The sequence below is a fragment of the Paroedura picta genome, chromosome 10 (genome assembly GCF_049243985.1).
Source record: "Paroedura picta isolate Pp20150507F chromosome 10, Ppicta_v3.0, whole genome shotgun sequence".
Lineage (NCBI taxonomy): Eukaryota > Metazoa > Chordata > Lepidosauria > Squamata > Gekkonidae > Paroedura > Paroedura picta.
The window spans coordinates 84652837-84666066 of NC_135378.1; the positions used below are offsets into that span (position 1 = coordinate 84652837).

At 45.9% G+C, this 13230-nt stretch overlaps 1 protein-coding gene across 3 annotated transcripts in view; it reads left to right on the forward strand.

Moving 5' to 3' along the window:
* The window catches only part of PTPRA (protein tyrosine phosphatase receptor type A), a 125384-nt gene that overhangs the window by 33208 nt on the left and 78946 nt on the right, over nucleotides 1-13230 (forward strand). Inside the window, exon 1 of one of the 3 annotated variants that reach the window (XM_077301185.1) lies at nucleotides 12157-12232. The exons of the other annotated variants lie outside the window; for them this stretch is intronic. The gene's annotated coding sequence lies outside the window, so the exon portion shown is untranslated. Of the gene's footprint in view, nucleotides 1-12156; nucleotides 12233-13230 lie in introns of those variants that run through there. 3 annotated transcript variants of the gene reach the window in all.

The window sequence follows — 13230 nt, forward strand, 5'->3', positions numbered from 1 at the left end:
ATATGAAGACTATGATTGCAACCACTGAAGAAGCAATAGAAAGCGGGATTGAATACCCGGGACCCCGTTCTGGTTGCAAAGTTATTTAGGATTGCATTTAATAAATCTCAAGAAGACCCAACTTTTTGCCTTTTGGTTTCGTTTGCTTTGGGTGTATTTCTACAAGAAACAACTGTGTTTCTTCATATAGGCTGTAAGATGTTGCATGTGAGAGCAAAACAAACGTCCATTCAGTCCCCTCGGTAAGACTGTGGCAGGATCCGTTCAGAAAGTTACGCTGCTTGGCATAAGGCAATTTTTCATAAACTTTACTTGGCACGTTTTCATTGGCATCGCTTTTAAAAAAACATTCGGCTCTCTTAAAGTGTGTTTTTAATCAACTCGCAACACTGGGGAGGGTGTCGAGAGGGAGAGATACCAAGTGCTAAGTTATTGGAAGCGTTGTTCATATGGCAAGAGAACACATGATGCTGAAATATAGAGATATTTTGGAGAAACTGAGCTAGATGCAAATAATTTTTATCCAACTTAGGCTTATTGTATAGTTTTAATGGCGTGAAAATGCATAACTGAGAGCATGCTGTAATATCACTCTTGTGCAAGGCACAGATTTGTCAGAATCAGCATCATGTCTGTTTGGTTGTCCTGTCACTAGTTGAAAAAGAGATTTGAAACGGACTGAATTACCTAAGACAGTGGTCCCCAACCTTTTTTAGGCTGGGGACCGGCAGGGCAACTGCCCCGCCCGCGCCCGCACATGCGCCGTGCGTGCCCGAAATCGCGCGTGCGCTGCACTTTCACGCATGTGCGCATGCGTGAAAGTGCCGCGCATGCATGATTTCGGCTGCGCAATGTGCGGGCGTGGCCTTGATTCCCTCTCCCCCCCTCCCGCAGTAAGAAGCTTCCTGGGCCGCAAGCTTGCGGCCTGGGAAGTGTTTTACTGCGTGGGGGGGCGGGGAGAGGGAGCCGCGGCCAGGCACCATGGCCTTCGCAGCCCGGCACCAGGCCGCGGCCCGCAGGTTGGGGACCACTGACCTAAGATGTCTGTCAAGCCACAGAACCAAACATCATGGATGCTTTGGGCTGATCCTGCACTGAGCAGAGGGTTGGACTGCAAGACCTGTATGGCCCCTTCCCACTCTGTGCATGGATTGGATGCAGCATTTCAGTGCCGTACTTTAAATACCTTGCTTTTCATGGGGCTTCATTTTTGTATTATTGATCATTGCGGAGTTCATGTTTCAGATAATACATTGCACCTATGATTACCACGCCTGAATTTGTACTCTCGGTGCTGTTTTTGGATGGGAGACCTCCAAGAAAGTCCAGGGTTGATATGCAGAGGAAGGGAAGAAGATTTGCCAAGAGGCTGAATGTGAGTGGCCAAAGAAGTTCCCTGACAAAGCTGTGTCTCCCAGATCCTAGTCTGAAATGAACCATTTCTCACTGGCCGTCTTCAAGCAGCGGCTGGACACAGGTACTTACCTTGGATGCTTGAGGTTGATCCTGCATTGAACAGGGGGTGGGACTAGATGGCCTGCGTGGTCCCTTCCCACTCTGTGATTCTATGGTCACAGTCCTGTTAGAGCTGTTCTTTGCAGAGCGGTGTCCCTCAAAACTCCCTCACCTCCCTCACAGAGTGTCTGTTCTGGGGAGAAGCAGGGAAGGTAATTGTAAGCCACTTTGAGACTCCTGCTAGTGAAAAGCGGAGTGTAAAAACAACTCTTCTGAACTGAACTGGAATAAAAGATTTTGCAGCTGCATTAAACTCGCTTCTCAAGGAGTCTGGTGCATCACCGGGGCTTTTAATTCAGTCAGTGAGGGTCCAAGGAATCCCGTCAAAAGTGGGAAGCTCAGGTGTGCTCCAAGACTTTAGGCTTCCCAGTCAGCATTCCCTCAATCTTGTTAGGGTTCACGTTCAGTTTATTCAGTCTCAGACTTTCAAACGCTACAAACATTTTACCACATCACTGCCAGAGCTTGAGCATGGACCATTCTTAAATGAATGTCTGTGTCTACTAGGGCTCCATGCTTTGCCGCAGTTCGGCCACCTTGGTGACCACTGAAGTGGCCAGTGCTGTGGAGCTGAGAGAAGGGGTGGCAGCAGCTAGTGTGCTCCGCATAGCTGTGTTAGCCTCCTATGTGCTGCTTTGGGCTTTGGTGATGGCTGGGGCGGCCAAACTGCACCGAAGCGCACAACCCTAGACCAGGGGTAGTCAACCTGTGGTCCTCCAGATGTTCATGGACTACAATTCCCATGAGCCCCTGCCAGCGTTTGCTGGCAGGGGCTCATGGGAATTGTAGTCCATGAACATCTGGAGGACCACAGGTTGACTACCCTTGCCCTAGACTGTGTACATGAAAATGGACCATCTATTATGTGAGAAACGTTTCCTGATTAATCAGTCATGCTTTAAAAAAAAATATATATATATAATAGAGTAACTTGTAGCAGTCCTACAAAATGTAGCTTTCCTGGTTACAGAATTCCCATGTTTGCCCTAGCACAATGCCCCTTGTTCGGGGCTGCGGAAGAGAATGTATTGAGTCTTGAGGAGTGACTGAGGGGTAGCGGAAAAGACCGCTGAAGTGGCTGTATTTGAAACCAGTTCTTCAATCTCAGGCTGCGATTTTGACACCGCAGTAACTGGAAACCGCTTAGGGGTGGAGCAGAGAAAGGTTAGCTGGAATGCGTTTACCCCAGTTGGGATGTGGCCAAGGCACCCACTATAAATGGCATCAAGAATTTGAAATGCACAGGGTTTTTTTGTTTTTTGTGTCTTTGTTTCTCTCTCACTCTTTTTTTTTTTAATTGTGCAACTTGTGCAGCCTCTGTCTCCGCTGCCCTTTCCAGCATGGCTGTAGGACCGGGGTCATTAGGCAGCAGCAACTAACTTCTGTGCTTTTCAAAAGCCTTAGCACTCTCTTCCTTTTGAAGCTGTGACACAGTTTGCTAATGCAACAGGATTAACTTTTGCTTATATATCCCTACTGTTGTAATAGTCAGTCCTTAGTCTGAGGAAGGGTGCTTGCACTCGAAAGCTCACGCCCTGAATAAATCTTTGTTGGTCTTGAAGGTGCCCCTGGACTCTGATTTTGTTGTGCTACTTCAGACCAACACGGCTACTCATTTGAATCTGATTTTATTGTGCTCCTTTTGAGGCGTCTCTCTTGCTCGGCCTGTGCTTTGGTGCGCGCACATGGTGCCTGCCGGCTGTGTCAGGGGGATGTTAGTGCTTATGTAAATTGGACCTCTTGGTGCGCCAGGCACTTCTTGTTGCTTGTTAGTCAGCATTCTTTTCCTAGGGATGCAAAGGCCTCGAGGCTTTTGTGACTCAGGAACAAAGTGCTTCCAAACTCCAAGCGGCGGGTTGCTGGGCCCCGAGCCCTGGGGACTCCTGGCACATGGGCTGCCTCGGTGCTGAGGAAGATGCATGCTTTGATCACGAGCCTGATCTTCCGCCACTCCCTATCCCACTTTCTCTTCTGCAGTTCGGTGACGCTGCAGACGTGTCTGACTTTTGCAGAAAGAAAAATCCCCGAAAGAAAACTACCTGCAGCAAATGAGCCTAGTTGGAAGAAAATAGATGTTTTGCAGGCTAGAGCTTGCTTTGGGGTAGCATTTGCTGTGAGGGGGTTAAGCTGTGCCACACAGAGCACTATTTGCCTGTGGACTTTAAAGTCTATCACTCGTTCTATATGGCTGCAGTCATTCATGCTGAGGCTGTAGGTGCAGCCTCAGCTCACTGCTCAAGATGTTACGTTTACATGTTGATTGTTGTTATATCTGTTACAATATTCCATGTAATTACCCTGTGACGTTCTATGTAAACCACCCAGAGCTGTATGGAAGCGCGGTGAAGGTATCCCCTGTGCAAGCACAGAGTCATGTCTGACCCTTGGGGTGACGCCCTCCAACGTTTTCTTGGCAGACTCAATACGGGGTGGTTTGCCAGTATCTTCCCCAGTCATTACCGGTTTGGCCCCCCAGCAAGCTGGGTACTCATTTTATCGACCTCGGAAGGATGGAAGGCTGAGTCGACCTTGAGCCGGCTGCTGGGATTGAACTCCCAGCCTCATGGGCAGAGCTTCAGACAGCATGTCAGCTGCCTTACCACCCTGCGCCACAAGAGGCTCCTTAAAGGGCGGTATAAAAATCTAAATAAACAAATACATAAATTGTAGTCCATGGACATCTGGAGGGCCGCAGTTTGACTACCCCTGCTATATAGCATATAATGATTTTGACAGAAGAAGGGACCGTAAATAATTTCCTCCCTCAAATTCTGTTCTCCCCATGCAATACCCTCAAATATCCAGGAATTTCCTAACTTAGAATTGACCACCTCACTTATTGGTTAAGTACAGCACCTGTTACTTTGCCAGGTAATTCTGGAATACTGAACTCTTGGCTGATTCTTCCACAGAGCTTCCCCAAAGACTCTCAGATTTGCCTTTTTTTCAGTCTGTGTCTAACCTGCTCTGTAATTTTAAATAATGTTTTGCAACGAACCTGTGTTTCTTCTGGTAGAACCAGATAGTACGGTCTCATGAGTTTTTGCCTAAAGGAAATCCTTCTAGCAGAGTGTGTGCTGAATTCCTGGGGATTAAATATTTTAAGTGCAAATGACATGAACTAGATTTCCCCCCAAAGAAACTGGAAGGTAATTTAGTCAGTGCCTGGCTCCCGAGAGCTGGAAGAAAACCAGTACGGCTGAGATGGACTGTGAAGCTGGCTTTTGAGGCCTGCAATTAAAATGTAAGGGCTGTGCCCCTGTTGTCACTTATTTCTTAGCCTTTAATGAGTGTGACACCAGAGCTAAAAAGAGAAATTCCCAGCAGTCACCTTCTGCATATTATGTGCATATTATAAGTTTGCTCATATTATCCGTGAGCAAACTTTTGATATATACCGTCTTATGAAAATGCTCAGGCTGTGTTTGAGCATCTCTCCTTTACGTATGTTACACTTTCTTCCTATAGCTACTGTGAGCATTTTTTAACTTGTCTTGAATTTAAATTTGTTTCACGCAAGGATGCTACCTTGATTTCCGTGGGGAAAATGTAGTGTAATCCTGTGTTGGAAGTTTTCACTGATGAAATGGAAACAGCCTAAAATGACAAATGAATTTATAAACTGGCTTCTGCAAAAACAAGAAGAGGGTTTGTTTTTGTTTTTTTTCCTTAATCAAACACATTTGCAATCCAACAGCTTCTTTCAGTCTGTGTTCAGAAAATGCTGGAACTTCCAGGATACAACTACTTCAATCCATCTGCTTGGTTTAGGCTTGGGGAACACAGCGGAGAAGGGTGAATGCACAGGCAGGAAGTGAATTGGGTGTGATTGCTTGTTAGGTCTTCCCATTTCTTTCAGTTTCGACCGCAACGGTAGCTGAACAAATTACTGGTTCGCTGGAGTGTATCTGCTCTGAACTGCTGTGCGCTAATTTTTGGCAGCGCTGAAGTTTTCAGACATCCTTTGCAGTGCTTCCTTAACAGTGCAGAGTAAAACTTCCTGTGATGGGAGCGGAAGCATCTCGCACATGATGTGCAGCCAGAAATATCAAGCATGGAATATTCAAGAGCAGGAATGGCCAGATTGTGGCTCTCCAGAGGTCCATAGATTACCATTACCATGACCCCCCGCTAGAATGTTGGCAGGGACTCATAGGAATTGTAGTCCATGGACATCTGGAGAGCCACTCCTGCACTAGTTCATTCTGTGTTTAACTTAAGGACAAAATATCATAAACTTGGCTCTCAAGCAAGCAGGCACCCACTTTCCGAATTTTTGGTCTTAGAACTATCTACCTCAAAAAAGGCAACCATAGAGACCATTTCCTGCTGAAATCACAGTGGTTATTTGTAGAACTCAAAACGTACAGGGAGTTAAGTTTTTCTTCTTTTTTTTAATGCCCAGTAAGCATTTTCTGACCTGCTGCGGATTGCAAAGCGGGATCTCAAAGTAAGAAGTCCTTCGATAAGAGGAAAACACATTTAAGCAAGACTACCGACACGGGAGCGCCTGGCCTTCCCTCCCTCTGCTGCTTTCATGCTTTTCAGCGATGCCCCGAATTACCCCAGTCTGCTAACCTACATCATTTTTGTACAGATTGTTTCCGGGGCACCTGAAAAATGTACTGATGAGCCCCTGTCTGGAAGAGTTGGTAGTGCTGACAGTGGGGAGAGCAAATAGAGAAAACTTGGAGGGGAGATAGGAGGGTTCAGGACGCCCAAATTACAGTTACACTCAGCCATTGCAGTTCTGATCCGAGATGGGGACTAAAGGTTTCAGCCAGCCATTCTCAAGTTTTTTACCATCAAGAGACCCCTGAAACATTTTTCAAGAAACTCCAGAAATGGAGCAATTGGGTGGAATATAGTTGAGAAGCACAGCTCTGGACACGCCCAGACGGGTCCTTTCCCTTCCCACCCTCTCAAGACCAATCATTGGCCATTTTGAAGGGGGGGAGGTAGGTAGACAGGACCAGATATGGTCATATCACCTGCTAAATGCTTAACAAATTAAAAAATATATATAAAAAATTAATTAACCCCTGACAGTTCAGGAATCCCTTCCAGGACCATCAAGAAACCCCAGGGTTTCAAGAAGCCCTGGCTGAGAAAGCAAAATATTAGGGCAGGGCTCCCCATTGTTTTTTTGAACCTTCAGAGCACTTTCTGCCCCACCTCCCTCACAGGGTGTCTGTTGTGGGGAGAAGAAAGGTAGGCGATTGTAAGCTTCTTTGAGACGCTTTCAAGTAGTAAAAAGCAGGGTACAAAACCCCCAGTTCTTCTTCACACTTCTTGTGTATTTTAACTCCCCTGTACTTAATAGCCCAGGCTTGCCTGATATTGGAAGCCCCTGGACTCAAACCGGTTGGCCCCAGTTTGTACTTTGATGGGTGACGTCCACAGAAGTACAGGGCTGCCACGCAAAGCCAGGCAATGCAACGCCATCTCTGAACATCTCTTGCCTTGACAGGCCTTCTCAACCGGGGTTTCATGAAACCCTGGCGTTTCTTCATGGCCCTGGAAGGGTTTCCCAAAAGAGTTAATTAATTTTTAATATGTTTTTAAAATTTGTTAAATGCTTCTGGGGTTTCTCAAAGCCCGAAGAACGCTTCAAGGGTTTCTCAGTGGTAAAGTTGTTGAGAAAGGATGGTTGGAGTCACCATGAGTCGGTTGTGACTCGACAACACTTTTTACCGCCAAGTCAGGGATGGGTTGGCCTCAGTCTTTTAGAATTCTGTTTGCTTCAGTGGATGGGCCACTGTAGTATGATCTTGCATGCAAAGGGAGCATGCAAAGGGAAACCCTGGGGTTTCTTGACAGCCCTGGAAGGGTTTCCCAAATAGGTAGGGGTTACATAATTTTTATATATTTTAAAAATGTGTTAAACGTATTGGGTGATATGACCCCCCCCTCCCAAAATGGCCCATGGGGAGCCTGACGAGGGTGGGAAGGCGAGGGGCCCCAGGTGGGCATGTACACATATATATTTCCCAATCATATTCTGTGTGATCGGGCCACTTCAGGGGTTCTTCAAAGCTTGAAGTATATTTGAGGGGTTTCTCAATAAAAGTTAGAAAGAATCATAGAATCATAGAGTTGGAAGGGGCCATACAGGCCATCTAGTCCAACCCCCTGCTCAATGCAGGATCAGCCCGAAGTATCCTAAAGCAACGCAGGATCATCCCACAGCATCCTAAAGCAGTTGAGAAAGGCTGATGTAGGTTCTAGATCAGATCAAGCCTGAACACACCCTAGAAGCTTAACTGACTAAACTGAGGATATCGTACATTAGTCACATTATCGGGAGGCAAGAGTCACCGGAAGAGGCATCATGCGGTAGGAAAACTTGAAGGTAGCAGGAAAAGTCAGTCAGTCATGAATTTTATTGTTTACAGTCTCAAGCCATTGAAAAACATTACAAAACAAATATACAAAACATGCAAAAATTCCAGCACAGACATAAGATATTAAAATCCACATAAAGTTATCAGTAAAATCATTAGTCACAAATCTCGCCCTAACTTCCTTTGCATCTGCTGCGAGTAGGAAAAGAGGGACACCTAATATGAAGTGGGTTTATTGTATAAAAGAAGCCATTGCCCTCAGTTTTCAAGGCCCGAGCAAGGCTGTTAATGGTAGGATGTTTTGGAGAATGTTAGATTCAGATGGGCAGCTGTGTTCGGCTGAAACAGCAGAACAAAATTTGAGTCCAGTGACACCTTTAAGACCAGCAAAGTTTTATTCAGGGTATATAAGCTTTCAAGTACATGCATGCTTCTTCAAATCTGAAGAACTATGCATGCAAATGAATGAATGATCAAAATATGATCATCCTACATCAATTAATAGGATCACCATAATTTGGAAGCTACATGCTACCCCGTTGTCTGTGTTTTGACGCAATCTTACCCCAGATCTCAGATTCAGATTTATTAATATACAGCTCCAAGCCAGGTACAAAAGCACTTAACCCCCCCCCCCCCGAAAAACACTCTAATTATTATAAACCGTTGAAAACCAGTAAATAGTTATAAAGTAGGCAACTTAAATTAATATTAAACAGGAATGGTTTAAAAAGGAAGATTAAATTACCAAATTTCCCGACGAGTTTCCCATGCTAATATATGTTTGATGTAACTTGCAAGCTACAGCATGATATTTAGCTCCCTGTTTAGAGATGTCGTTTCTCCCAAGAGGAGCATTTTGATTTTTTTTTTCCTCTGTTGCTCCAGGAGCAAATACACCACATCTCGTTCACAGTTAAGGACTAGCTCGCCGGGCACCCTAGCACTGTTTGCATTTTAAATTTCGTGGAACTCTGGAATAGGCTGCCTAAGGAGGTGGTGAGCTCCCCCTCACTGGAAGTCTTCAAGCAAAGGTTGGATACACACTTTTCTTGGATGCTTTAGGATGCTTTGGGCTGATCCTGCATTGAGCAGGGGGTTGGACTAGATGGCCTGTATGGCCCCTTCCCACTCTAGGATTCTATGATTCTTTTGTCTTCTCAATGACCCAAGTCTACTTGTACCCAGTCAGCCTGCGAGAACAGAATTTCCTGGGGAGGCTTTGCTCCTTTGCTTGCATTTTGCCATAGAATCCAGCCCACAGCGCCACAGGAACTTGGAAAAGCCCTGAACAGTCAAACGATAACCATTGGGCTTGCTTTGAACAAATGTTGTTTGTTTGTGGAGGTCAGAAGGCATTAGCTCTTCTAATTAATCAGTTTGGCTATAAGGAGATAATTCTGCACGTTCACCCTTGAGACATTTGCCACAAGGACGCAACAAGCCACGTTTTGCCACGTGCTGTGATTCAGGCGTCCCTAAGCAGATTGGTTCTCTGCCTCTTCTGCTGGCCTATCAGCTTTTGAATTCTGGGACAGCACGTTTGGGATTTGGTCTAAATTTAATGAATTGACCTCATTTTCATTTTCCTTGGTGCACGAATGTTCAGGGCTTAGCATTTTTTGGCAGCAGGAGGTGCTCCCTTGTGTGGAGCTCTGATGGACTTTTCTGTCCATTAATTTTTTACTGGGATTTGGGTGGGTGCCAGGGATTCTTTCACCAACAATACTAGGGAAGCAGCTTCGTTTTTCTCCTCCCAAGCATGACTGGCCCTGTCAGCCTGAGAGGGCTTTGGAGGGATTCCAGGCTGAGCTAGCCTTTGAAATGAATGTGTGCACACACACACACACGTTTGCCGTGCAGTATTTATCTTTAAAAGTGCATATTAAGTAGCTGAGAATCATTGCAGGCGAAGAAGCTCTTTCTGAAGCAGAGAGTCTTTATCCATTTAAAAGGCCTAACTTTTCCCCCTGGTGTGCAGAAGGCTGCACGGATTGTAAGTCCAGAAAGACAGGAAAAAACTCCAGCTAATTGGCTGCTCTTAATTTTTCTTGTTTCTTGTAATGACCTTTATAGTATGAATCCAACAATAACCGGACTTGTATAGTGTGAATCAAACAACTGCCAAAGCGGTTTCCGGATAAATCAATGTTACTATATCCCATTTTCAGTTTACTTCTTCCTCAGTGTTATTGTGTTATATCAGGGGTAGTCAAACTGCTGCCCTCCAGATGTCCATGGACTACAATTCCCATGAGCCCCTGCCAGCGTTTGATGGCAGGGGCTCATGGGAATTGTAGTCCATGGACATCTGGAGGGCCGCAGTTTGACTACCCATGTCTTATATAGTGTCCTAGCCGGGTCTAAAACTCTAGGACAGGGGTAGCCAAACTGCGGCCCTCCAGATGTCCATGGACTACAATTCCCATGAGCCCCTGCCAGCAGTGCATGAACATCTGGAGGGCCACAGTTTGACTACCCCTGCTCTAGGAGGTATTCTTAGAGCTCACAGTCTTTGAAAAACCCCTGGCAGGTCAGAAATTGCTTGTCCCTATATCCTCACCAGCACTTTCCACCCACAAGCACTAAATGCCTCTAAAGCAGCTTTCAGACGTACGGAAATGATGAAACTTAACGGGCAAACTGCAAGCGCCTGAGAAATGATTTGGGGGGCTTTGAAGAACTGAGTCTTGGCAAGCCCCTGTCCTTTCTAGGTGTGGCCTGGAGCTCTTCTAGAGTCACGATCGTTCTCCACACTACACAGATCAATTCCCCCGGAGGAAATGGCTACTTTGGAGGGTGGACGGGATAGCCTTAGACCCTGTGAGCACCTGCCGATTGGCCCCGCCGATGGTCTGTCCGGAGGAAGGGGCCAATCGGCACCCTTCCTCATCCTGGACAGAGCCCGTCCTAACTCCTCCCCCTAAGCCCTTACGGCTTTATTTAGTCGGGGTTAGGATGGACACTGCAGTTCCTTTCACTTTCTTTCTTTGCCACCAAGACAGTGAGAACTAGAAATTGGACGAAAGAAAGGGGCAAGCGGCCACTGGAGGCCGGGTTGTTCCCAAAAATGCCAGGGAAAGGAGGACTTGATAGCTCTCTCTCCCAGGTCCAGGGTTCTCCCAACCCAACTTCCACTCAGCCCTTCCTTTTCTCGAGGCGCCTGGTAACGAAGGGCGACATGTTCCCTGTGTGAACCGCAACAGCACTCTAAGGAGCGCATAAGAATGTGTCTTTTCCTTGGCAAGGAGACGAAGTTGGGAGTCTTGGCTCCTGCCTTCAATGAGCTGGATGTGAGGAGGAAAAGGGCCCAGCCAGTTAAATCAGCGTAAGGAGCAAACAAAGGTAATTGTTACATTATTTTGATGAGTGAGACTCAGACTGATATAAGAGTATCTAGTCCTTAAAATGCTTCCTCTCCCCCCACCGCATTGTGTTCAGAGGAAACTTAGGTACTTCTGCTCTGCGTGGGGAATCCCTTTCCAAGAATTCATGGCTTGGGTGTGTCCAGTGTACGCCAAAGGTTGCTGGGGTTATTTTCGTGTTTTTGTATTTCCCCCAAAAGCGAGCTGCATTATTAAGGATTAAATTCTGAACAGGGTCGATGTTAAAACCCGGATGTCATTGTGGAAAAATGCAAACAATGCTGGGAGGAACTAGTACTGTCTCTTGGGCCATGTAGACCAGACAAACAGAGTTTGAGAACTTTTAAAGATGCTAAATAGTTTGGGGGAGAAGGGAGATGGCTTCTGCTAGCTCGGGAAAGCCTCCTTGTAGGCTGGACTAATTATAATGCATTTCCTCGTAGAATAATATACGCTTCCTACCAGAACCCATAACGAAAGAGAGAAGAGCTGGGGGTTTTGTACCCCGCTTTCTATTATGCAAAGGAGTCGCAAAGTGGCTTCCAATCGCCTACCCTTCCTCTCCCCCAACAGACACCCTGCGAGGTAGACAAAGCTGAAAGGGCTCTGAGAGAGACTGGGACTAGCCCAAGGTCACCCTGCTGGCTGCATATGGAGGAGGAGTGGGAAATTAGGTTTTATTGTGAACAGTATATAAATTTAATAAATAATCAAACCCAGATGGGGGCGTCTGTCTGCTCAGGATTTCCCAAAGCCTAGAGGTGGTCCCGGTTCAATACATAATTTACCAAGTAAATGAGATAGGCAAATCAGACCCTGGCAGATGAGTTCTTCACACTTATCTTCTTAGGCCAGCACAAGCTTGTTTAGTTTATGTAAAAATGCAGATTACTTCCTGTCTCGTACAGGGTGAAATATGGAGCATTTGTGCACACCCCTACATCTGTAACTTTAACCGTGAGCGATTCTGCGCCTGGCAGGACTGGAGCGGGAATACAGCTTGAATAGGTTAGTTGGGTGTTGGCGTTCTCAGCGGTACCCTAGGAAATTATCAAGGTTACAGCAAAACAATGTTGGAAAAATGCTTTCCTGAAGAAAGAATAGTGTTATCGTATAATCCAGAGAAAAAGGAAAGCGCCTGTCCTTGTAATCTTGCTTGCTTCTGAGGTCCATTTTGCACCTACAAGATGCTCAGCCAGTTTGCTTCTTGGTAGTTTCCTGTAAACCAGAGTAGCCAGTTTTTTTGTACTCCTCCAGCCCAGGCTGGGTAAATGGTACACCCTCTTATTTCTTCAACTAGGGTTTTCTTCTGGATTGGGTGGCCAAACTGTGGCTCTCCAGAAGTCCATGGACTACAATTCCCATGAGCCCCTGCCAGGGGCTCATGGGAATTGTAGTCCATGGACTTCTGGAGAGCCACAGTTTGGCCACCTGTGGTCTAGATAAAAATGGAGTTCAGTGGCACCTTTAAGACCAACAAAGCTTTATTCAAGGTGTGAGCTTTCGTGTGCATGCTCACTTCCTCAGATACAATGTCATAGAATCAGTTCTAATTACAGGTAGAGTGTGAGAATAAATTAACATACAGCATAGCTGAGATCTTGCTTTTTTTCCCTAACTGCTGTCAGCAATTGACTATTTGCCCATTCTCTTAATGTGTAGACATTTACATTTTTATCGTGGCCAAATGTTTCCCCGTGCAATTCAATCTCATGTGAATACAATCTCGTGTGAATACAAACAAATCCAAATGGCTGGTTTCCCCCTATTTATCTCTGGAACCTGCTAACCGTTTTCATTATGTTGTATGTAAATGCATTCTCACACTCTACCTATATGTTTGAACGGATTACTTCCACTCCATGGCATTGTATCTGAGGAAGTGTATGTGCACACGAAAGCTCATACCTTGAATCAAAGTTTGTTGGTCATAAAGGTGCCCCTGGACTCTAAATTTGTTGTGCTGCTTCAGACCCAACACGGCTACCCCACTTGAATCTGATCTA